The sequence below is a fragment of the Theropithecus gelada genome, chromosome X (assembly GCF_003255815.1).
Source record: "Theropithecus gelada isolate Dixy chromosome X, Tgel_1.0, whole genome shotgun sequence".
NCBI classification, from domain to species: domain Eukaryota; kingdom Metazoa; phylum Chordata; class Mammalia; order Primates; family Cercopithecidae; genus Theropithecus; species Theropithecus gelada.
Window position 1 is genome coordinate 143923754 of NC_037689.1, and position 26078 is coordinate 143949831.

Here is a 26078-nt window from a genome sequence, read left to right on the forward strand (position 1 = left end):
GTCTGTAATCCCAGCACTTTGGGAGGCCGAGGCGGGCGGATCACGAGGTCAGGAGATCGAGACCATCCTGGCTAACACGGTGAAACCCCGTCTCTACTAAAAATACAAAAGAAATTAGCCGGGCGAGGTGGTGGGCACCTGTAGTCCCAGCTACTCGGGAGGCTGAGGCAGGAGAATGGCGTAGACCCGGGAGGCGGAGCTTGCAGTGAGCCGAGATTGCGCCACTGCATTCCAGCCTGGGTGACAGAGCGAGACTCCGTCTCAAAAAAAAAAAGAAATATCTGAATCCCTAAAACAAGCCCTAATAAATTTAAAATGATTTAAACCATACAAAGTATGTTTTCAGACCACAAAAGAGTACAATTATAAATTAATAAGATAAACAAATTTGGGTACTTCACAAAAATGTAGAAAATAATACACATCTAAAAACCCAATGATTCAAATAGTAAATAATCACAATCGAAATTAGAAAAAACTTTCGCAATAAAGAGAATTAAGGATACCACATGCTAACAAAACAATATTTGAAAGGAAATACATAACACCAATTGTTTAAAAACTTTTCCAAAATTAGAGGAAGAGGGTAAGTTTCCCAACTCACTGAATGATGCCTTGATATCAAAGACTTTAGTAGGAAAGAAAACTACAGACAGATATTTCTTATGACTATAGATTTAAAAGCACTAAAGAAAACACTAGTAAACCAGATTCAGTACATATAAAAAGATTACATACCATTACTAATTGGGAAGCATCCCAAGTTTCATTCAACATATAAAAATCAGTTAATGTAATATACTGTATTGATAGAATGAAGGACAAAGGTCACATATTATTATCTATATTGGCAAAGAAAAATAATTTGACAAAATTCAATACCTCTTCATGAAAAAGAGCACTCGACAAAACAATAAAGATGTAAAGTCCTTTCTTGATAAAGAACATCTATGAGAATTCCCCAGGTAACATCATACTTTGTGGTGAAAGATTGAATGCTTTTCCCGTTAAGTTCAGGAATAAGACAAGAGTTTGCTTTCATTGCTTCTTTTTCATATTGTACTTGAAGGAATATCCAGGACAATTTGTCAAGAAAAAATAAATAAAGATTGGAAAAGAAGTCAATTTAATTCCATTTACAAATAATATGATCTTGTCTATAGAAAATCTTAAGGAATATACAAAAAAAGTTACATCTAATAAATGAGTTCAGTAAATTACCAGCATGCAAGATGAATATCCAGCCAGGTGCGGTGGCTCACACCTGTAATCTCAGCACTTTGGGAGGCCGAGGCGGGCCGATCACCTGAGGTCAAAAGTTCAAGACCAGCCTGACCAACAAGGAGAAACCCCATCTCTACTAAAAATGCAAAATTAGCTGGGTGTGGTAGCACATGTCTGTAATCCCAGCTACTCGGGAGGCTGTGGTAGGAGAATTGCTTGAACCTGGGAGGTCAAGGTTGCAGGGAGCTGAGGTTGAGCCATTGTACTCTGGCCTGGGCAACAAGAGCAAAACTCCCTCAAGAAAAAATTCAAAAATACTTTTTTTTTTTTTTTTGAGGAAGAATTTCGTTCTTGTTGCCCAGGCCAGAGTACAATTGTGTGACCTCGGCTCACCGCAACCTCCACCTCACAGGTTCAAGTGATTCTCCTGCCTCAATCTCCCGAGTAGCTGGGATTACAGGCACCTGCCACCACACCTAGCTAATTTTTTGTATTTTTAGTAGAGACTAGGTCTCGCCACATTGGTCAGACTGGTTTCAAACCCCTGACCTCAGGTGATCCGCCCGCCTGGGCCTCCCAAAGTGCTAGGATTACAGGCATGAGCCACCGTGGCAGGCCTAAGGAACAATTTAAAAATGAAATTAGGGAAACAATTACATGTACAATTGCATCACAAAGCATACAATATTTAGGACTGTTTTAATAAAAGGAGAGCAAACCTTAGACTCTGATAATTACAAAATACTTTTGGAAATTAAGAAAGACTTAAAGAAGTGGATAAAGGTACTGTTTTCCCAGATTCATGGAATAGAAGACAATATTGATAAAATGACAATACACCTCATATTGATCTACAGATACAAATTAATCTTTATTTACTCCCAACTGCTTATTTTTCAGAAATTGACAAGTTGATCCTTAATTTTTGTGGTATGTTAATGAACCCCAAATAGCCAAAATAAATTTGAAAATGAAAATCAAAGTTGGAGAACTACTTACTGATTTAAAACCTATTACAAAGCCGTATGTGCAGTAATCAAAGCAGTGAGGTACTGGCATAAAGACACACGTGTAGATCAGTGAGATACAGTTGAAATGGTAGAAATATACCCACATGCCTATGGTTAACTGATTTTCAGCAAGAGAGCATAAACAATTTAATGGGAAAATGGTACTTTCTTCAACAAATGGTGTTGGGACAGGTGGATATCCGTATGCAAAGAATGAAGTTGGGACCCTACAAACATACCTTGTACAAAAATTGATTCGAACTAGATCAAGAATCAAAATGTAAAAACTAAAATAATAAAATTCTTAGAAGAAAACATAGAAGTAAGTACTTGTGACCTTGTATTAGGCAAAGCATTTTTAGACATGACCCTCAAAGTGCAAACAAATAAAGAGAAAATAACTAAAGTGTATCAACATTTAAAACTTTTGTGCTTCAAAGGACACTATCCAGGAAAGTAAAGACGATAAACAAACAAAATGCACAGGCGGCCTTCCTTCCCAGAGAAAAGCTGAAATAGGACAGTGGTCCATGAGGCTTATGGCAAACACACAATGCCAATGTTCGAAAATTAGGCAAATGGCTCCTTGGCAGTGGAGGGACCTTGGGGATGGGGTAGCCTGGGCTTCAGTCTCCCCTTAGGTTGCAAAAAGTTGACTGGCAGCAAGTGTGGAAGCAACAGCAGCAGAAGTATAAGCTCTGGAGTGTTTACGTGCTCTCCCTCAACCAGAGGTGTGAGATAACATGCAGCCCAAATGGCTGGAAGGAGTTCTGTCCAAGAATGGGAATTCTCTTCAGAATATGGAGACTGTTCAGTCACTCTTAACACAAAGTTATCATTGTTGGGCTGGATAATTCAAGATAATCTACCAGTCTTTACCAGCTTTTTATGAATGAAGATTCACATCCATTTCCCACAATAGGAAGCAATGTTGAAGAGACAGTGATTCAGTAATACATATTTCCTCACGTGAGATACTGGTGTCCAAGAATGTCTTCATTTTTCCTGGAAACTTACTATGCTAACTGGATTTGTAAAAGTCATGGATGGCACAGACAGAGAGAGAAAGGATTTCTGTAACTAGAGAAGAACTTTATAAAAAGTTAGCTCTTGTGTACCCAAGTAAAGTTGAAATGCTGATTTTTGCTAATAAACAAGGTGCTAAATAACGCATGCCTGACTATACCTGAAATCTCTCAAGTTTTCTAGCTAACTTGTATTAAAGATGACCAAGCATATACAGGAATATTGTGTTGTTACTGAGAGGGTTTGGGCTAACTTAAATGTATAATGTTACAATTTAAAATTATATTATTTCTACCGATTCCTTCTCATTGCCTGTATATAAAGAAATGCTGGACTTTACCTGAAAGCAGCAAAAATTAATGGTTTATATATATTTACAATAAACTGATTTAAAGTGTTTTCTATATAAAGAAAGATTAAGTTCATTTATTTGAAAACAAGATAAAGTCTCACTTTCCCATTTGTCTTCTCATCAGTTAATTCCAAAGTAAGGTCTTAAAGCTGTGCTTGACATTTTTTTTCCAAAATGAATCCTTTCAGGACATTACATCACCTATGCTAAATACAAAGGGAGGGGAAGATAATTTTAACTTCAAAATATTTATTATCAGTATAACCTTTCTTATAAACTTCTTAATCCTTCTTAACTGAAGATTTTTTTCCTCTTCTTGTCACATCAAGACAAAATGTAAATCAACTTAGCTATTCAATTTCCAATCTTCTAAAACAATATAACTTGTGAAAAGTATTTTGCATAAGGTAGTATATATAAATCAAGTTCAAGTTGATGTCTTTGATTTATGTTCTAAAGAAAAGTGAATAATGCATTAATAATATACTTAGCTATAACCATAATGAGATAAATACCACCATTGATGTTAAGTGACATTTTGTATTTTTCCCATTATGTTCTCTGTATTATACCAACCAAAACCCAAACCATTGAACTGCTCTTTAAAAGAAAGAAGGCTCTACAAGAAACACAAATATTAGTCAGGCATGGTGGCACGTGCCTGAAGTTTTGGCTACTCTGGAGGTGGAGGTGGGAGGGTCACCTGAGCCCAGAGAGGTTGAGGCTGTAATGAGCCAAGATTGTGCCATAGCATTCCAACCTGGGTGACAGAGTGAGACCCTGTCTCAAAAACGAAAAACAAAAAAAATTAAGAAAGGAAGGGAGAAAGTAATAGATGGTGTGGAAAAAAATAATAAAGAGAAAAAAAAAAGCTTGATATTGTATACATATTTTTGGTAAATGACACACACAGAAGCATGTAATGCAGATGAGTAGAATATACAAGAAAATATTGAATTAGTATTACTAAGAGGTAAAATTGCACAGTAAGCAAGTATCAGATTATTTCCTTCATTAGTCCTTATGCCAACCACATTACTGAGTAAATTGTTAATTTGGTAATTAGTCAATTGTGATTAAAATTATCAAGCGATCTTTTCAGAGCTAATTGACAACTGTTGTGTGAAAATATGTCTCTCTAGAGAATAATACTCTATAAATAATATCAAATAATTTATCCAGAGTATTTTTAGGCATTAAATTATGTCAAATATTAAAAAATAAATTTGAAATTAAAAGTAACAAATATCTTCTAAGAAACAACATTAATTTATATTACTATTTCAAAATTTCTTATTGTAGAAATTGAAATATTTTCAGACTTTTTATTTCTAATACTTGTCTTTTATCTTTGTCTACCACATGAATATATTGTTTAACAATTAGAAAATCCAATATATTTAAAATTATTTTAAGAATTTGTTGTAAAAATTGATTGATATGGTACATTATTTTTATTAAGAAATAACTTGGTCACCACCGTACCTTAAAAAACTCCACCTAAAGAATAGGATGAAATTTTTGTAAATCTTATATCGGATATGAGACTTGAATACAGACTGTATAAACAATTCTACAACTCAATGATAAAATCTAATTATTATACGTGCAAATGATTTGAATAAACGTTTTCCAAAGAAGATCTACAAATGGCCAATCTTTATAATTTTTCTTTTCCAGAATGTCATGTAAATGGAATCACACACTGGTTTTTGTCACCATAATACATTTAATACCCATCCATATTGCTGTACAACACATACATTTATTATCTTAAAGATCTGTAGGAAAAGTCTGACACAGGTCTCACTTGGTTAGCTGTCACCAAGGTTATACTTCTTTCTAGATGTTCCAGGGGACAATCTGTTTCCATGACTTTTCCAGCTTCTAGAAACTACCTCCATTCTTTGAACTGTTGCCCTGTTCATCTATCTTCAACGCCGGCAACATCATACGTTTCTGAACATTCTTAGATTATATTGTTCTCTCTGAATATAGCCAGGAAACACTCTCTACCTTTACAAATTTGTAAGGTTAGATTGGCCCACCTGAACAATCCTGGATAACTTCCCAATCTCATGGTCCATAACCTTATTCCTATGTCCAAGTTCCCATTATGATGGCAAGTAATATACTCACACATTCTCGGAATTCAAACGTGGTCATATTTAGGAAGCATGTTTTTTATGCCTACTACAAGTTTCTCTTCATTTATGAGGATTCCATTGTATTGATGTATCAAAATTTATTTAGACCACTGCCAGTTGATGGACATTTGAGTTGTTGGCAGTTTTTGGTGATAATCAGTAAAGCTTCTGTGTACATTCTATGGATCTATGTTTTTGCTAACATTGGGCAAATACCTTGATAATACCTGCATAATTATTTAATATTACTAATATCAGAAGAGAGTTTAAGTTTTGGAAAGCTTTCAAGCTTACTGTGGTGGATACAAGGTTTTTAAAATACTGCTTTTTGCTAAAGACTTTGAATTTTATCATTGGTCATTATTGTCCTTGAAGTTATAGGCTCATTTTGGTCACTTTCCAGAAACTACTTGCCAAACTACCAAATCTGACAAAGATATAGTTTGCTTGACAGTTGTGATTATCACGTAAATTTTCTGTGCCACGACAAAAATGGCAAATTCAGTTTACAACTAAAACAATCACACAAGTGCTTTTTCCTAATATGACCATCCTGCTTCTCCTGCAGGTAAGTATGAACTATCCTACTTCCATATGCAGGAGAAGTGCTTTATGAGTACTCATCATGTGTTACACAGAATATTAAAAAGTTCGGTCCTCATGGTCAAGATTAATTAAATTAATAATTTCCTTTCTTCTTCAAGAATATTCATAAGTGAAACTGATTTTTTGTGTGTGTAACTGCTTTGATTCGTGCTCAGACTCAGCAGTTTGTCCAACATTAACTTTACATCACCATTGCTTCGTACAACAGAGAGGACAAATAGTGCTTTATTATTATCAAGAACGTAGTTTTGACCTCATGGACCCCCTGAAAGGATGTTAAAGACTCCCACAATTTGGGAATGGCTGCTCCTGATAAATCACTGTCCATAGACTCCTGAAAGGCAGAGGATCTCTTTTATAAAGTAATAAAATACTCTTATTGGCAACTATATATAAATACCAAAGGACTAAAAATATATAATCTGCATGTTACATGTATGACATTTCCAATATCTTTTTTAAAATTTTAGTTACTGAGCTGAGGCTAGAGTTGCTTTATGCTAGCCTGTAAACGTAATTAAGTTTCTGTGTTCTGTGTATTGAACAACAGAATGTACAAATGCTATCTGTGAGGTAAGGTTAATATTCCTATCTTACACATGAGGAATTTCTGCTTAAGGGAAGTTAATTAATTTTATAATATGTGGTTGTATTAGTTCCTTCTTCCATTGCTATAAAGAAATACCTGAGACTGGGTAATTTGTAAAGAAAAGAGGTTTAATTGACTCGTGGTTCTATAGACTGAACAGAAAACATGTTGCTGGCATCATCCTGCCATCTGAGGAGGCCTCAGGAAGCTTTTAATCATGAGAGAAGGTGAAGGGGAAGCCAGCAGGTTACATGACCAGAATGGGAGCAGGGGGAGTGGGGTGGTACCACATATTCTTAAAGAACCAGATCTCATGAAAACTGCCTCTGTATCATGATGACAGAACCAAGCTATGAGGGACGCACTCCCATGACCAAAACACCTCCTACAAGGTCCCACCTCCAACATTAGAGGTTACAATCCAACATGAGATTTGGGTAGGGACAAATATCCAAACTATATTATTCCACCTCTGGCCCCCTAAAAATCTCATGTCCTTCTCACATTGCAAAATACAATCATGCCTTCCCAATAGTCCCTCAATATCGTAACTCATTCCAGCATTACGTCAAAAATACAAAGTCCAAAGTTTCATCTGACATGAGGCAAGTCCCTTCTGTGTATAAGCCTGAAAAATAAAAACAAGGTATTTACTTTCAAGATAAAATGGAGGTACAGGCATTGGATAAACATTCTCATTCCAAAAGGGAGAAACTGGTCAAAAAAAAAGGCTACAGAGCCCACGCAAGTTTGAAACCAAGCAGCGCAGTCATTAAACCTTAAAGCTCCCAAATAATCTCCTTTGACTCTCTGTCCAACATCCAGGGCACACTGCTGTGAAGAGTGGGCTTCCAAGCCTTTGGGCAGCTCTGCCTCTGTGGCTTTTCAGGGCTCATCCCCCTTGGCTGCTCTCATCGGTTGTAGTTGAGTGCCTACAGCTTTTCCAGGTGCAGGGTGCAAGTTTCCAGTGGTTCTACCTTTCTGGGGTCTGGAGAATGGTGGCCGCCTTCTCATAGTTCCACTAGGCAGTTCCCCATTGAGCACTCTGTGTGGGGGCTCTAAACCCTCATTTCCCCTTGTCACTACTCTGGTAGAGGTCCTCTGTGAGGGCCCTGCCCCTGCAGCAGGCTTCTGCCTTGGCACTCAGGTTTTCTCATACAACCTCTGTATGAGATGTATGAGAATCTAGGCAAAGGCTGCCAAGCTGCCTTCATTCTTGCACTCTGAAACCCTGCAGGCTTAACACCATGTGGAAACCGTGAAGGCTTATGGCTTGTATTCTACAGAATGGCAGTCTGAACTCTTGATTGGGCTTCTTTGAGCCATGGCTGGAGCTGGGATGGTCAGAATGTGAGAAGCCCTGTCCTGAGGCTGTGCAGGGGGGCAGTGGGCCCTCACCAATAAAACCATTCTTAACTCCTAGGCCTCTGGGCTTATGATGGGAAGGGCTGCCACGAAGGTCTTTGAAATGCCTTCAAAGCGTTTTTCCCATTGTCTTGGATATTAGCACTTGGCTCCTTGTTAGTTATGCAAATATATCTGGCAAGTGGTTGTTCTACAGCCTGCTTGAATTCCTCTCTCCAGAGAAAGCTTTTCATTTCTTTACCACATAGGTAGGCTGCAAATTTTCCAGACTTTTATCTTCTGCTTTCCTTTTAAATTTCAATTCCAACTTTGAGTCATTTATTTGGTACTGCATCTGAGCGTAGGTTGTTAGAAGCAGCGAGGTCAAATCTTGAATGCTTTGCTGCTTAGAAATGTATTCTGTTAGATACCCTAAATCAGCATTCTGAAGTTCAAACTTCCACAGATCCCCAGGGCAGGGGCACAATGCAGCAAATCTCTTTGCTAAGGTGCAACACGCATACTCTTTGCTCCAGTTCAAAATAAACTCCTCATTTCCATCTGAGACCTCTTCAGCCTAGATTTCACTGTCCATATCACTATCAGCATTTTGGTGACAACCATTCAACTAGTTTCCAGGAAGTTCCAAACTTTTTCTCATCTTCCTATCTTATTCTGTGCCCTCCATACTCTTCCAACCTCTGCCTGTTACCCAGTTTCGAAGTGGTTTCCACATTCTCAGGAATCTTTATAACAATGTTCCACTCCTAGGTACCAATTTTAAAGTGGTTTCCACATTCTCAGGAATCTTTATAACAATGTTCCACTCTTAGGTACCAATTTTATGTATTAGGCCATTCTTGCATTGTTATAAAGAAATACCTGAGGCTGGGTAATTTATTTTAAAAAGACATTTAATTGGCTTATAGTTCTGCAGGTTGTATAGGAATCATGATACCAGCATCCTCCTGTCTTCTGGGGAGGCCTCAGGAAGCTGTCAATCATGGGAGAACGTGAAGGCGGAAGCAGCACATCACATGGCCAGAATGAGAGCAAGGTGAGGGGAGGTGCTACACACTCTTAAACAACCAGATCTCACAAGGACTCACTTGCTATTGGGAGGACAGCACCAAGCCATGAGGGATAAGCTCTCAGGAGCCAAATACCTTCTACTAGGTCCCACCTGCAAAATTGGGGAATACAATTCAACATGAGATTTTTTGGCAGAGACAAATATCCAAGCTATATCAGGAGTTAAGATTCAAAGCCAGGTCTGTCAGAATTGAATAGCTGGGCTCTTTCTGCTATAGCATGCTGCCCTCCTACAATATAAATAGTAACTCTGGCAATAAAGTGAGAAGAATAATAGAAGTCAATAATGACATGCACATATGAATATATTTCTATTCCTTTCATTTATAAAATATTGAATTTTACATTTTATATGAGGCTTAGCCTCGATGAGCTTTTCCATGGATGTTACTTCAAATTTATCTTATGTTATCTTGTTTGGTTTGAAACCGGAGGCTTCTAACAATTGTCATTTTAACCGGTCATAAATTAGGGAAGTCAAATTTGATTAATTCATTCTTGTCACTGTTCTATCCTTTATCTTTCCAGTGATTTCTAAGCAATTGACTTTTAATTTGTTTAGTGTATGGAAATTGCTAGTAGTGAAATTATGTTTGAGATTTCCCCAAAAGAGAATTTTATTCAAGTTAAAAACTGAATTGGAACAAAATTACATTCTTTAGAGACATATTGAGGCACAATTTTCCATAAATCCAGTTCATCTCTGGGTAATTATGGCCATGTCCTTCTGATACTGGCAGAATTGGATATGACATAAAAGTTTGATTGATCTTATGATTTGTGATTCTTTTTGATGTCCCCACAAAAGTAGCACTTGTGGGGGAGTCAGTATTAATAAGATTCATTACTCATGGATCTATGCAAACAGGCTAGTGCATATCAAGATGAATATTTCATTATGGCAATGTGGGCTTGAGATGCAGGTTGAAGAGGTGGAGTGATCAACTGAAACTGTATAGACTTCCTTCTATACTGAACACTCTAATCCAAATATAACTCTAAGCTATGATAAAGTCATAGAGATCTTCATCCTTTGAGGATGCTCATATAGCATTCATATACATTGAATCTAACTAACTGTGTCTAAAACATCACCAACATAAAGTGTCAGTTCAGTGGATGAAAACATTAGCTCAACATTAATTTAAAACATATGGCTACCCTCCAAAATTATTTGGATAAATTTTTCCTTGTTAATTTGATGCTAGCCTGGTAAAGATATAATCTCAAAAGCCTCAATAATAAGAGCGAGCATGAAAACATTTATTAAAAGCTATTTTTTTAAAATGGATGAAAACTTTAAAAATGAATTACAGTATAGAAAAATATGATGATATTAAAGTCCTGTAAAGCAAAAGGCCAAAACAGGTTAAATTGTATTCAAAGGTGATACTCACCAAATTGAGTGATACTCAATTGGTGATACTCACCAAATTTAGAATATTGTCTTTTTCCCAGGTGCAATCTTGGCTGCTAGAAACAATGATAGAATACATTGTTACTACACTGATCCACTAAACACCCTAATTGGCCCCAGGCATGCTGGGCTTTAGTGGACAGCCCAAAGAGTGCCAGCAGTTGACTAAAATGTTCTTATTCTGGGCCATCTGATAATGAGCAAGCAAGCCCATTAACACATGTACCATTATGGCCTGATTGTGAAAATTTCAGTTTTAATGGCATTTTACTTAGCAGGGACACATTTTTAGAACACTAATCAGTGCCTTGAGATTTATTTATATTTAGCATTCTTTGTTCTAAGTAGAAAACAAGACTATTCAAAACACACACACACACACACAACAGTTAAAAGACCAGCATTGTTGAGGTTATCAATCAGGTGACAGAATGGTTACTATCTCAGGTTTCCCAGAGATATTGAGATTAGACAACTTTTCTTATTATCTATTGAGTCAGGCAGAAAATAAGTTACAAAACTGCTTTAGAAGTAGCAAGGACCACCACATTAAGTAAAAGGGGATTTCAGGAAGGAAGAAAGGTAGATACAGAATTTTCCTTGAAATAATTTTTATAAAAGACAAATACTAAATTAATCACACTGCATATGCTGATTTAAAATGAGCGCATTTTCAAACGCCTTTCTGGATTTACATTTCATTTTATTGTATTCTCAGGGAAACAGATTGAAGTTTTGCTGTAGATTATTGGAAACAATTTGGGAAAATAAGTCTGAGTATGTGGAATAAATTATTTCATAAGGCTGTAAAACTCTGAATAAAATAACTAAAAACATTATGAACTCACTTGAAGAATTGGGTTCATTATAATCAATGCATATAGATACACATAAGCATGGACCAGAAGCATGAGCATAATCCATGCAAATCTGTGTTTTCAAATAGTGGAAATACTGCTTGTCCAAGTCATTAACATTGTTAGTATGCTCTGCATTGCTGTGGAAGACTCAGTGACTAATGGGATATGTACACTGAAAGTAATGTGAGTATTTTCAGAAATGTGTACTTGTGAACTACAACATTGGCAAGTTTATTATAAAACATAGATAAGTCGTAATATCTTAACTTAAAAATTTAATATCCAAGGAAGGGGATTGTAACTAAGGGAAGCAGTTACAGCTTTAGTTCTCCAAATAAATAATAAATACAGATTAAGAGTGTTTAATGTGGAAAATTGACTTATTCTGGGTTATCGGTGAAGATCTCTCTGTTTTAGGAAGATGGCATATAAGATATTCATTCTTTTATGACTTTTGGAAGGGTTTGGCAAATGGAGGTACTCTAGCAGATTAGAGGAAGAAAGGAAGAAAGGAAAAAATAAAGATATATTTATTCCCTCTGTTTTCTTCCCCCTGCATGGCTGCCTTAGGCTGTTTTTGTCCCTTGACCATCAGCCACTACATGTCTATTCCATACTTTCTACAGGATTCTCTCCCTCCTTCTTATCTCCTGGCCTAGGGGTGTTAATAGCCCTAAAATAGTTCAGTGTCTCTTGTAGTTTCTCTAAAATGTGCCCACATCTTTGTAAATAGTCTCAAAGTTAAGCCCTTTTTTATCCTAATTTGCTGTGTCCCTGATTAATAGAGGCTTTGTTAAGGGTAGTTAAGCTGACCCTAGTAAGATGAGTAGAGGCTTGATAGGAAGAAAAATTTGCGTGGAGGCATAAGAAGCAGATTGGGAAAGGAGAATATTGTCAGAGTGGGACCTGCATATGCAAAGGCTTCAAGGCAAAAATGAGAAACACATTTTAGAGATCAAATAAAGGTCAGTATGGTTGGAAACTATAGAGCTTATTATGATTATTCATTCTTTTGACAAACATTCAGAGAATGCCTTCTGCTATGTATTTGCTACTTCTAGAGGGAGATACTAGGGACTAAAAGGAAGGATCAGACAAATTTGAACAGAATGTAGTTGCTATGGTGTAGACAAACACATGTGTTTGTCTCCTCCACTAGACTGTAGTGGAGTGATGACGAGTGTGTGAATATTTTCATACAGGTTGTATAAAATGTTCTGGGATTATAATGAAGGGAAATATTAATTTTGACTAGAGGTATGTCTTATATATGCAGTGATATTTGAGCTAGCGTTCTAATATTGAGTACAAATTTAGCAGGCTGAATCCATTACACATAGGATTTAACAGTAGACACGATTGATATATTCATTTGCTCAACAAATATGTACTGAGTGGTTACTATGTATGCCAGGAACTACTGTTCAAGCCACTGGAGATAAAACAATACAAAGACTGACAGAATCCAAATTCCTATTAAGCTCATATTCTAGTGGAGGAGATTTACATTAAACAAATCAATATATGTAATACAATTTCAGGTAATAATATATGGTCTGAAGAAAAGTAAAACAGGATAATGAAATGAGAGTCCTGGAGTGGGTGTCTAGAGCACTGTTTTAAACAAAATGATAATCTCATAAATGAAGCAGCAGTGCAAGCGAAGATAAGGAGCAAGAATACTGGGGATCAGAAGAAATATCAAATGAAAGACTGAAACAGGAAAATGCTTGGGGGCATATTCAGAGAAGAGCAAATAAATCAATGTAGCTTTTAGATATATGGCACAGGCTTTATGATAAGTTAGGAAATAAATAAGAAGAGTTTTATATGCCACACCAAACAATTTTTATTTTATTTTTTAAGTAATTGGGATCATCACTTGGATTAAAGCAAAGTTGACTGGAATCATTGTTGGCAATTTAGAAGATGATTTATCAGAGTAAAAGACTGAAGGCAAGCAATCAAGTTAGGAGGAGAGCACATAGCATAGGCTAAGATATTCTCAACCTATTTTAGGACGATGGCCATGACATGGGAGAGGACAGGGTAAATTTGAGATGTTATGCAGAAACTTTTCTTTAACTTTTATTTTAGGTTCAGGGGTACATGTGCAGGTTTGTTATATAGGTAAACCGTGGGTCATGGGGGTTTGGTATATAGGTTATTTGGTCACCCAGGTACTAAATATAATACCAGATAGGTATTTTTTTTCTGATATTCTCCTTCCTCCCACTTTCCACCCTCAGTTAAGCCCCAGTGTCTGTTGTTCCCCCTTTTTTTGTCCTTGTGTTCTTGTTTAGCTCCTACTTATAAATCAGAAAAAGTGATATTTGTTTTTCTGTTCCTGCATTAGCTTGCTTAGGATAATGGCCTCCAGATCCATCCATGTTGCTGTAAAGGACATGATCTTGTTCTTTGTTATGGCTGAATAGTATTCCGTGGTGTATATGTACCACATTTTCTTTATGCAGTCTACCATTGATAGGCATTCATGTTTATTCCATGTCTTTGCTATTTTGAATAATACTGCAGTGAACATACATGTGCATGTGTATTTATGGGTAAAACAATTTATATTCCTTTGTATCCAACCCAATAATGGGATTGCTGGGTCAAATGGTAATACTGTTTTAAGTTATTTGAGAAGTTTCCATACTGCTATCCACAATGGCTGAACTAATTTATACTCCCCCCCGCAGTGTATAAGTATTTCCTTTTCTCTACAACCTTGGCAGCATCTGTTATTTTTTTGACTTCTTAGTAATAACTATTCTGACTGGTGTGAGATGATATCTTACTGTGGTTTTGATTTGCATTTCTCTAAAGATTAGTGATGTTGGACATTTCAGAAACTTGACAGGAATCTAGTAATCATGAAAGCAGAGATTTATATTTGTTTGTTTCTGTTTTGTTCATTGCAGCTTACCTAAGCATCAGGAACACAAGAATGTAATAGGTGCACATTAACTATTTATTGGATGAGTAGAAAATTTTGTGGCTGACTAGATGTTTTCAAGGAAAATTAATGAGAAGCATGTTTCAGGGGATAAGGATGATCAGGTATATTAGTTTGTTCTTGCATTGCTATAAAGAACTACCCAAGACTGGGTAATTTATAAACAAAAAGTTTAATTGACTCATAGTTTCATAGGCTGTACATGGCTGGGGAGGCCACAGGAAACTTACAATCATGGCATATGGGGAAGGGGAAGCAGGTATGTCTTACATGACCAGAGAAGAAGGAAGAGAGTGAAGGGGAAGGTCCTACACACTTTTAAACAACCAGATCTCATGAGAACTTACTATCATGAGAATAGCAAGGGGGAAATCCATTCCCATGATCCAATCACTTCCCACCAGGCCCCTCTGTTAACACTGGGGATTACAATTTGACATAACACTTGAGCAGGAACACAAATCCAAACTATACTATTCCGCCCTTAGCCCCTCCCAAATCTCATGTCCTTCTCACATTACAAAATACAATCCTTTGTCAATAGTCCTTCAAGTCTTAACTCATTTCAGCATTAATTCAGAATTCCAAAGACCAAAGTCTCATCTGAAACAAGGCAAGTTGTGTCTGCCTATGAGCCTCTAAATCTAAAGCAAGTTAGTTAATTCTAAGATACAATGGGGGTATAGGCATAGGGTGAATACACCCATTCCAAGAGGGAGAAAACAGCCAAAACAAAGAGGTATGGACATTGGATAAACATTCCCATTCCAAAAGGGAGAAATTGGCCAAAAGAAAAAGGCTACAGGCCCCACACAAGTCCAAGAAATACCAGGGCAATCATTACATTTTAATGCTTCAAAATACTCCCCTTTGATTCCGTGTCTCACATCCAGGCCACACTGATGCAAGAGGGGGTCTCCCAAAGACTTGGGTAGCTCTGCCCTGTGACTTTGCAGGGTACAGCCCCCTCGGCTGCTTTCATGGGCTGGCATTGAGTACTTGTGGCTCTTCCAGGAGCACAGTGAAGATTGTTGGTGGATCTACCATTTTGTGGTCTGGAGGATGGTGGTCCTCTTCTCACAGCTCCACTAGGCAGTGCTTGAGTGGGAGCTCTGTGTGGGGGTTCCAATCCCATATTTCCCATCTGCACTGTCCTACTAGAGGTTCTCCATGAGGACTTTGCCCCTGCAGCAGACTTCTGACTGGACATCCAGGTGGTTCCATACATCCTCTGAAATCTAGGCAGAAGCTCCCAAGCTTCAATTCTTTTCCTCTGAGCATTTGCAAGCTTAACACCACTTTGAAACCTTTAAGGCTTACGGCTTGCACCCTCTGGAGCAGTGGCCTGAGACATATCTGGGACCCTTTTAGCCATGGCTGGAGATGGAATGACTAGGATGCAGGGAGCAGTGACCTTAGGTTACATGTGGCAGCAGGGCTCTGGGCCCAGCCTGCAAACTATTCTTCCCTTCTATGCCTCCAGGCCTATGATGAGAGGGGCTGCCAGTGAAGGTCTCTGAAATTCCTTTGAGGCATTTTCCTCATTGTCTTGGCTATTAACATTTGGCTCCTCTTTATTTATGCAAATTTCTGTAGCCAGCTTGAATTCCTCCCCAGAAAATTGTTTTTTTTCTTTTCTACTTACATGTCCAGGCTGCAAATTTTCCAAACTTTTACACTCTCCTTCTTTTCTCAATGTTAGTTCTTGTTCCATGTCATTTCTTTGCTCATGAATATAAGCTTCGGCTGCTGTAGCAGCCGTGCCATATCTTGAACTTTTTGCTACTTAGAAATTTATTCTACCAGATACCCTAAATCATGACTCTCAAGTTTCATGTTCCACAGATCTCTAGGGCAGGGTCACAATGCCTCCAATCTCTTTGCTAACACGTAACAAAAGTGACCTTTGCTCCAGTTCCCAATAAGTTCTTCATCTCCATCTGAGTCCGTCTCAGCCTGGAGTTCATTGTACATACTGCTATCAGCATTTTGATCACAACAATTTAACAAGTGTCTAGGAAGTAACAAACTTTCCCTCATCTTTCTGTCTTCTTTTGAGTCCTCCAAACTGTTCTAACCTCTGCCTGTTACTCAGTTCCAAAGTCACTGTATTAGTCTATTCTCACACTGCTATGAAAAACTACCCAAGACTGGGTAATTTATAAAGAAAAGAGGTTTAATTGGCTCAGGGTTCTGCAGGCTGTACAAAAAGCATGGTTGGCAGAGGCCTCAGGAAACTTACAATCATGGTGGAAGGCACGGGGGGTCTCACTCATCATGAGAACAGCAAGGGAGAAATCTGCTCCCATGACTCAATCACATCCCATCAGATCCCTCCCCCCAACACAAGGGATTACAATTCAACATGATATTTTCATGGAAACGCAGAGCCAAACCATATCAGTTGTTTCCACACTTTCAGGTATCTTTATAGCAATGCCCCACTTCCCAGTACCAATTTTCTGTATTAGTCCATTCTTGTACTGCTATAAAGAACTACCTGTGACTGGGTAATTTATAAAGAATAGAGGTTTAATTGACTCACGGTTCCACAGGCTACACAGGAGACACAGCTGGGGATGCCTCAGGAAACATAAAATTAATGCAGAAGGCAAGGAAGCTGGCATGTCTTACATGGCTAGAGAAGGAGGAAGAGATCAAAGGGGGAGGTGCTAGACACTTTTAAACAAACATATCTCGTGAGAACTCACTCACTATCATGAGAACAGCAAGGGGAAAATCTGCCCCCACGAACCAGTCACCTCTCAGCAGGCCCTTCCTCCAACACTGGGGATTACAATTTGACATGAAATTTGAGTGGGGACTCAAATCCAAACCGTATCACCAGGTTTTCTAGTTGTGTGTCTAGGTGGAAGATGATACCATCAGTTAAGGTAGAGAAATCTGAAAAGAATATGAAAAGGGAATGTGAAGGCAGGCAAAGAAGGAGAATTGTGCCTTAATACTTTAGAGGTGAAACTGATTGGAAATGATTCCCAGTTATCTGTGTATATTTTGTGCCTAACTTGTACATGTTTAACATGCTTACTGTAAGATTTCTTTCAGTGTGAATAAGGTTACCCTTAAGAACCTGGATAAGCTTGTGATTTGCTGCGGCTCCTCTGGAGGGATTGTGCAAAGAAGCAGAATCATGGACTTCAGTGGCAAACTAAGGATGTGAAGATTGTTTCCACTTATTGGTGATAGTTAGAAAGTTGAGGAATAGGCATCTCTAAAATATTTGTTTTTATCTATTATTAATTCAAATACTGTATTTAGCTATGAAATGAGAGCCTCTGTGGATAGGCAAGGCTCCATCCTGCAAAATGGTTCAACAACCCACTGGGATGTCACAGTAAATGTAAGGAGGACATGATATTAATCACATCGGGTGGAACCCTTCTCCTCCACTTTCTGAAAGCTTGTGGATCCTGTTGATCCCCCCTACCAGGTACCTTTACTTGATGTTGAATTTATTGGGAAATGAGTTCTATTCACTGACATCAAAGAATAATTTAGTATTTTCTAGTTTGGGTTAACAGTTCCTCCTGAAGAGAAACTTAAAAAGTTAAAAAGTGATTAGATGATTACAATCAACTTTACCTTTTCATATTGTCGCCATCAGATACTCATCTTCTTTGCTCTGTTGGTACAAAATATTTTCAAATTACAGTTTTACAAACAATAGTAATAACAGACAATTATTGCTAAGAAGAGTCATTGTTTTCTAACACATTTTACTGTTTCAAATTTAATCTCTACAGATATATCCATTTGACAGCCTCTGGAGACAGAGAAGTACGGAAAGTGGCACACCAGGAAGGAGAGGTGGCAGTGGAGCAGGCAGACAGCATAGAGCCAGAGCAGGCAATGTCACTGTGCTGCCCACGGGGCTTACCAGGCAGTCATCTAGGCAATTGACTCTTAGCAGAACCATGAGAATGCAGTACTTCCTCAAGCTTCTCTTTCATTCCAGGGACTCCAAGGGCTTATTAGAATCTCCCCCAAACAGTTCATCTACTGATATACACAACTTTACCTTTCATTTGTCAAATATGAATAACTATTGAGACAGAGGTGACCATACACAACAAGCTTTCTAAAGCTGATGCTCATACACTTGATACAAGATAAAAAGATAGTGTGTAGAACAAACGACTCTTATCAGGTAACACAAGTAAGAACGGCCTAGACAGAAGAGGAATCCTGCAATGAATAGAAAACAATTAGAAAACCATATGTGGAGTGCCAATTTGGAAAGCACCTCAAGCCATTCCAGATCCAGTGCCCAAGGGGAAAAGGAACAGCCTCCATTTAATCTTGCATATACAACTCGAAAGTCAAGGGTTGCCGATGGTGTTCTCATGGGGCCGTATAGACACAGGGTGATTCACTTACTAGAATTGAAGGACTATAAAACCTGACTTGCTTGTTTGAATGCAGAAAGATAGCATTCAAAAAATAACAAGAACTCCCTTGGAAAAAATTCTGCACCAGGTAGTCAATCTGAATACCAAGAATATTTAATGTATCTTAAAAAATTATGTTTTCAAAGAGCTTCAAAGAGGCTAGCCTAGACACAATGGGCTAGACAGGCAGACATCGGAGTTGGTACTTTTCAGAAAAGTAGATCTATTTCAGAATGCTGCTAATATCAATCACCCAGAACCATCTGGAGGTTCTAGTACAGATGACACATCATGTTCTCAGAAAGGGCTTTTCAATTCAGCTTTTATTGATCCCTTAAATAAATAATAAGTTAGAATATCTCTCTTGAAAATTATAGTACAGTCAACATCAAATGGTCATTTGAATAATACCAGTGAAAAATCTTCTGCAGGCGTTCTACCACCCTCTTCAGCTAATGCCAACCCCCTCTTCACCACTGCCTGTAGCCCACCTTCCCATTTCAAAGCATCCCCTGCCTGTAAATTCCAATTGCCATTCTTGTAGAAAGACCTGGGTTTCAATATCCATATGTTGACAGTTTGATATGGTTTGGCTGTAACCCCATCAAAATCTCAACTTGAATTGTATCTCCCAGAATTCCACATGTTGTGAGAAGGGACCCAGGGGGAGGTAATGGAATCATGGGGGCTGGTCTTTCCCATGCTATTCTCGTGATAGTGAATAAGTCTCATGAGATCTAATGGGTTTACCAGGGGTTTCCACTTTTGCTTCTTCCTTATTTGCTCTTGCTGCCTCCATGTAAGAAGTGCTTTTTACTTCCCGCCATGATTCTGAGCCAGGTGGAACTGTAAGTCCAATTAAACCTCTTTTTCTTCCCAGTCTTGGGTTTGTCTTTATCAGCAGCATGAAAACAGACTAATACACATTTAGTCAAAACAGTAGCATCTTTGAGAACCAGAAGAATAAACACACTTATTTGGAAATGTTAGCCTCCATTTTATTTCAAATGAAGTATCTGAAACTCATGGAGAGAAAACATTTGATGCTTGACCAGAATTTTAAATATAAATTTATAGAATGTAGAGCAAAGCCAAAAGTACAATACTGAGATGATGCAGAAACAGAAGACAGATCATAAAAGACAAGATGAAGATGCAAAGCCAAACTCCAGTAAAAGAGATAAAATGGTTTGCACTGCATTTGTGGAGACCTGTCCAACATCTTGGCTCCCAGATTATTTACTAAGTATTTCACTATAGTTTCCTCTGAGCAATGTTGGCATTATGAGCTGGAATTTATAGCAAAATATGATTAATATCAGGTCTTGTATGCCAAAATGCTGACGTTATCTAGCACAATTATTAACCTAGATTCAAAAAGAAATCTCCTTTCTCCAGGTTCAAAAGAGTATAATGATATTAATTTTTAAAATCTCCCTTAATATCAAAAGATGAAATAGATTAATCACATTTTTATGCAGAGAAATATAGATGCCTGTATCTTTATAACAAGTTGGTTCACAGTAAAAGCAAGTAGATCCATGGCACTAGTGCAATGCTTGGATCAGAAAAAACCGTAAGCTTATTTATTTAAAAATCCATGCATGCTCTCACTAATAAGTGGGAATTGAATAATGAGAACACATGGACTCAGGGAGGGGGACATCACACACTGGGGCCTGTCCGGGGGTGGGGAGCAAGGGGAAGGAGAGCATTAGGACAAATATCTAATGCATGCAGGGCTTAAAACCTAGATGATGGGTTGATAGGTGCAACAAACCACCATGCATACCTATGCAGCAAACCTGCACGTTCTGCACATGTATTCCAGAACTTAAAGTAAAATTAAAAAAAAAAAAAATCCAATTTACTTCCCATAAGGTTCTTTGTATTTAAGACAGAGTTTCACTCTGTTGTCCAGATTGTAGTGCAGTGGTGCCATCAAAGTTCACTGCAACCTCCAGTTCCTGGGCTCAAGCAAACTTCCTGTCTCAGCATCGCTCATAGCTGGGAGTACAGGTGCATGCCACTATACCCAGCTAACTTTTTTGTAGAGACAGCGTCTCACTATGTTGCCCAGGCTGGTGTTGAACTCCTGGGCTCAAGCAATTCTCCTGCCTTGGCCTCTCAAAGTACTAGGATTACAGGTATAAACTACCACACCTGGCCCTTCCTGTAAGGTTCTTAAGGGATGAAACTTCTTTTCCTGTAGAAACTTTCAGTATTATTATTTTTGTTTTAATTTTTCTTCTTTCTTATGTTTATTTTAATTTTAAATTTTGACATTTATGTTTATTTTTATTTATTGTTTATTATCACTTAATTTTCATTTCATTTTATCTTAATTTTTATGCACTTTTCAAGCCATTTCATCTCTTGCTTTTTACTCTCAAAATTTGTGTTTCCAGTTCTTTCTAAAAAATATTGAGGATCCAATGTCTGTGAATCAAAATTGTATACATTAAAAAAAACCTATAGTGAGTAAGGTGCAATGTTTTTAGTTAAACCTAGCCTTTCTTTGGACCATTTTTTTTTTTTTTTTTTTTTTTTTGAGACGGAGTCTCGCGCTGTGTCACCCAGGCTGGAGTGCAGTGGCGCGATCTCGGCTCACTGCAAGCTCCGCCTCCCAGGTTCAGGCCATTCTCCTGCCTCAGCCTCCGAGTAGCTGGGACTACAGGCGCCCGCCACCACGCCCGGCTAGTTTTTTGTATTTTTAGTAGAGACGGGGTTTCACCATGTTAGCCAGGATGGTCTCGATCTCCTGACCTCGTGATCCGCCCGCCTCGGCCTCCCAAAGTGCTGGGATTACAGGCTTGAGCCACCGCGCCCGGCTTGGACCATTTTTTAAATAACTATAGAAGCTGTGAGATAAAGCATTCTTAATGCAAACTCATCCTTAACATAGAAATTTAGAAATTTCCACAAAATAATAAGATTCTGCAAACAATAAACATTTTCATTTTGCTATATTTATTTGTTGTCTTTGATTGAAACTGTCACTTGTTTTTATCTTGAGAGAACACAAGCTATGCAAAGAATTCCAACTAATGATTCAAATTGTGTTGTTTTTTCAAAGCATTGCCATTTGAAATGGGAAGCATCATGTTTACAAATCTGAGATTTGAAATGCTTCCCAAAATTTGCTTGTTGTCTTTAGAAAATATTTATCTCCATCATCTAAAAGATAATTGGTATATATCAAAGAATATAAGTAACAGTTACACACAGTAGAAAGCCTAATTATAAAATGAATACTTGTAAACTTACCATGCAACTGAAGAATTAGAGCATTTCCAATCTTTGTATTTCTTTCATCTAACCTGTGCCCCTGCCTCCTCATAGTGGCAACTATTTTCCACATTTATGTTTATTTCTCCATTTGCTGTTTGCTTTTCATACAATTTTTTATAAACATAAATAATATATTGTTCAGTTTCTTATCATTATGAAAATGATCTTACACAGCATATAGTCATCTGTAGCTTTCCTCAACAAACTTTATGCTTTAGGATTTATTTATTAAACTGATGTGTATAGCTATAGTTTATTCATTTTTCTCTTATATATGGTGACTGTAGCATAATTTAGTTATTCATTCTCTTATTGTTAGAGATTGGGTTATTTTGCATTTTTTGTTATTACAATGTTGCTCTGATTTTTTTTGCATGTTTACCCTTTTGCAATATGTGTGCTCATACTTTCATATTTTTAAGTCTATTTCATACCCCAAGAGTATTTATTATTCTTGTTTTTAATGGTCAAATTTATATGCATTTCTCATTGTTTTTCAGGCCCTTCTTTGTTTTCTTATTTCCTACTGAGATAATTTTCTTTCTCCTTGAATAGCTCCCTTTATTCTTTTATGTGGGTCTGCTGGCAGCAAATCTCTTAGTTTTTTAGTATGCATATGTATTTAATTGATTTTTTGAAGGACATATTTACTAGATATAGAATTCTAAGTTGGTGGTTATTTTCTTTTGGCAGTATAAGAATATAATTCCATTTTTCATTTTTGATGAATAATTAGCTATTGATTTTATTGTTTCTCCTTTCATAGTAATGAGTCTATCTATAGCCTTTTTAGGATGTTCTCCATGTTTTTGGTGTTTAGTAGTACTATTAAGATGTGTGCAGTTGTGATGTCTGTTATTTATCTTGCTTGGATGCAGAATGCTTCTTGAAACTATAGTTTGATGCAATCCACTAGGCTTGGAAAATTATCTGCTAAAATCTCTGTAAATATTGCTTCTCGCTCTAGGCTGGAGTGCAGTGGCTGGATCTCAGCTCACTGCAAGCTCCGCCTCCTGGGTTCATGCCATTCTTCTGCCTCAGCCTCCGGAGTAGCTGGAACTACAGGCGCCCGCCACCTCGCCCGGCTAGTTGTTTTGTTTTTTGGGTTTTTTTGGGATTTTTTAGTAGAGACTTTTCCATTTTAAAAATTTTCTCTCCAATTTCTTTGTCTTTTATGATAATCTGCATATTTTCTATTCTTTTTTCTCTGTATGTTTCAGTCTTTAGATTTTCGACTGGCCTATAGTCAAGCTCTCATCTTTTTTCTGGGTAATATGTCACGTGTTTGGTCAGAGAAAATTGCTTCTTTATACACAATATTGTAGTAAGTTAGACTAGAGGTATACAGACTTGAAATGGGAAGTGAAGGTGTTGGAATAAAGGTGCAACTGCAAAATGTCAATAGATAATATCATACCAAATAAACAGTATTTAAAATCACTGATTTACTAATTATATTTCAATTATTCTCATACAATTTTTGAAACACAAAGCATATTACTCTGAAATAGGATTATAATAATAAAGCCTAATACCTATATGAAGAAATATTATATTCTGTACAGGAAAATTGATAGTTATAATTTTACTTAATTTATAGAATTCTTGGCTTTGTTCCAATTTGTTTATTTGTTCATTCTTTTCTACCATATTCTTTAATTATTTCAACTTATTCTTTTAATGCTAGATATCAACTACTATAGCATAGAAAAGTGGTACTCAGTAAGGACTTTATATCTAAGCAGTTATGCTACTTCAGATAAAAAAGTTAAATTTCTGTTTTACATTTTTCATCTATGGGGACAATAATAGGCCTTAACTCATAGTTATTATGACAATTTAGCAAGTATCTATCTATTTATCTACCTATCAACTATTATGCATCTATGATCTAGCTATATAGCTGTCAATTTATCTAGCCATATTATCACTTAGGAGAGTTCCTGATGCACAATGGATACTCATTGAAAGACAAATATAGCCATTACTATTATTTTTATGGTATTATTTACTTTTTGCTATGTAACATTATTACAAACATAGAAGCTCAAAATGACTAATTATCTCCGATTGTGAGGGTCAGAAACCCGGCCACAGCTTAGGTTGTTCCTCTGCTTCAGGATTTCTCATTATACTACTTATTTATTTATTTATTTATTTAAGACAGAGTTTTGCTCTTGTTGCCCAGGTTGGAGTGCAATGGCCCTATCTCGGCTCAGCGCAACCACTGCCTACAGGGTTCAAGCGATTATCCTACCTCAGCCTCACGAGTAGCTGGGATTGTAGGCACGCGCCACCACACCCGGTTAATTTTGTATTTTTAGTGGAGACGGGGTTTCTCCATGTTGGTCAGGCTGGTCTCGAACTTGTAACCTCGGGAGATACACCCACCTAGGTCTCCCAAAGTGCTGGGATTACAGGTATGAGCCACCGCACCCGGCCTTAAGCTACCTTTAAGATGTTGGTGAGGGCTGTGTTCTCATCTTAGGTTCAATAAGGAAAGAATTCACTTCCAAGCTCACTTGTGGGATTTCTGACAAGATTCAGTTCCTTTTGATCTTTGGACTGGAACCTCAGTTGCATCCAAGCTGTTGGCTGGATATAAGCTTCAGTTCTTTTTCATGAGGGAATCTCCATGGGGCCGCTCACAACATGGCAGCTGACATCATTAAAGCTATCAAGGGATAGACTCTGCTAGCAAGATGGAAATTACAATCTTATGTAGCATAAGTATGAAAATGACATCCTATCACTTTTGGCTACATACTGTTTGTTAGAAGAAAGCCACAAATGCTGTTACCTATACTCAAAGGGAGGTAATCACACAAAGATGAATGCCAGGAGGTGGGGTCTGTGGGGATTATCTTAGAGTCTATCCGCAACAGCTATCACCACCCTTAAGAAACTCAGAAATATCTTCAGTTGTATAGTGGAGAGTAGGACAAAAAATAAATAAATTTAGAAATAATTCTTCTCAGGCAGTCACTTTTTACTATTCCCTCTTTTAATACAGTTCATTAGGGCCTCACATCTAATACTGTATATGAACAAGAAAGAAGTTTATTTTTTATAAAATTCTTCAGGACAATACATGCGTGTACATATTGATTTCTACATAGTCAGAATGTCTCTCAAATAAGACCTCAAAACTTATTACATGAGATAATCTTTGAAAATGTACAATTTTTGACGCAGTGTTCTTCTTTAAACCAGTATAAAGCAATATCACAAAATCTTGATTAGCATATGACTGATAGGTTAAAACTCCATCTCACCTTTAGAATGAAAATAATATTTTCATTTACTGAATGATTCCATTTTAAAAATAATATCCTTCTGGATCATTTTATGTATCAAATGTCATAAGAATTCCTCTGGGCTACATATTCACTCATTAGCATTTATATTTATATTCCCTAGAAGTGACCTTAAAAAGTATCTTATATGCTTCACAAAACCTCTGCTATTTCTGAAAAGTCAAGGTAGTTTATTTTGCTTCACAAGACATATGCCTTGATCTTCTTTATCCAAGACGAAATTTTAGGTTGATCCCATTCAAGGTTTACAAATTCAGCTCAAGAAGCTGCACCCAAAAGTGCAGGACCTCTGCCATTTCTACAGGCGTCTCTTATTTCATAGCTACCTGGGTTTCCTCACCTAGAAAATGTCTTGCCTCCTAGTGAGGCTTATCTGTCTGCACTGGATTTCAAGGTATATGACTGGTCAGGAAATTCCTGCCAGGAGGGATGGAT

General features: G+C 37.3%; 1 pseudogene; it reads left to right on the forward strand.

Moving 5' to 3' along the window:
- The first annotated feature begins 18837 nt into the window (after positions 1 to 18837).
- LOC112615298 lies at positions 18838 to 20572 on the forward strand (annotated as a pseudogene).
- Positions 20573 to 26078: the final 5506 nt, after the last annotated feature.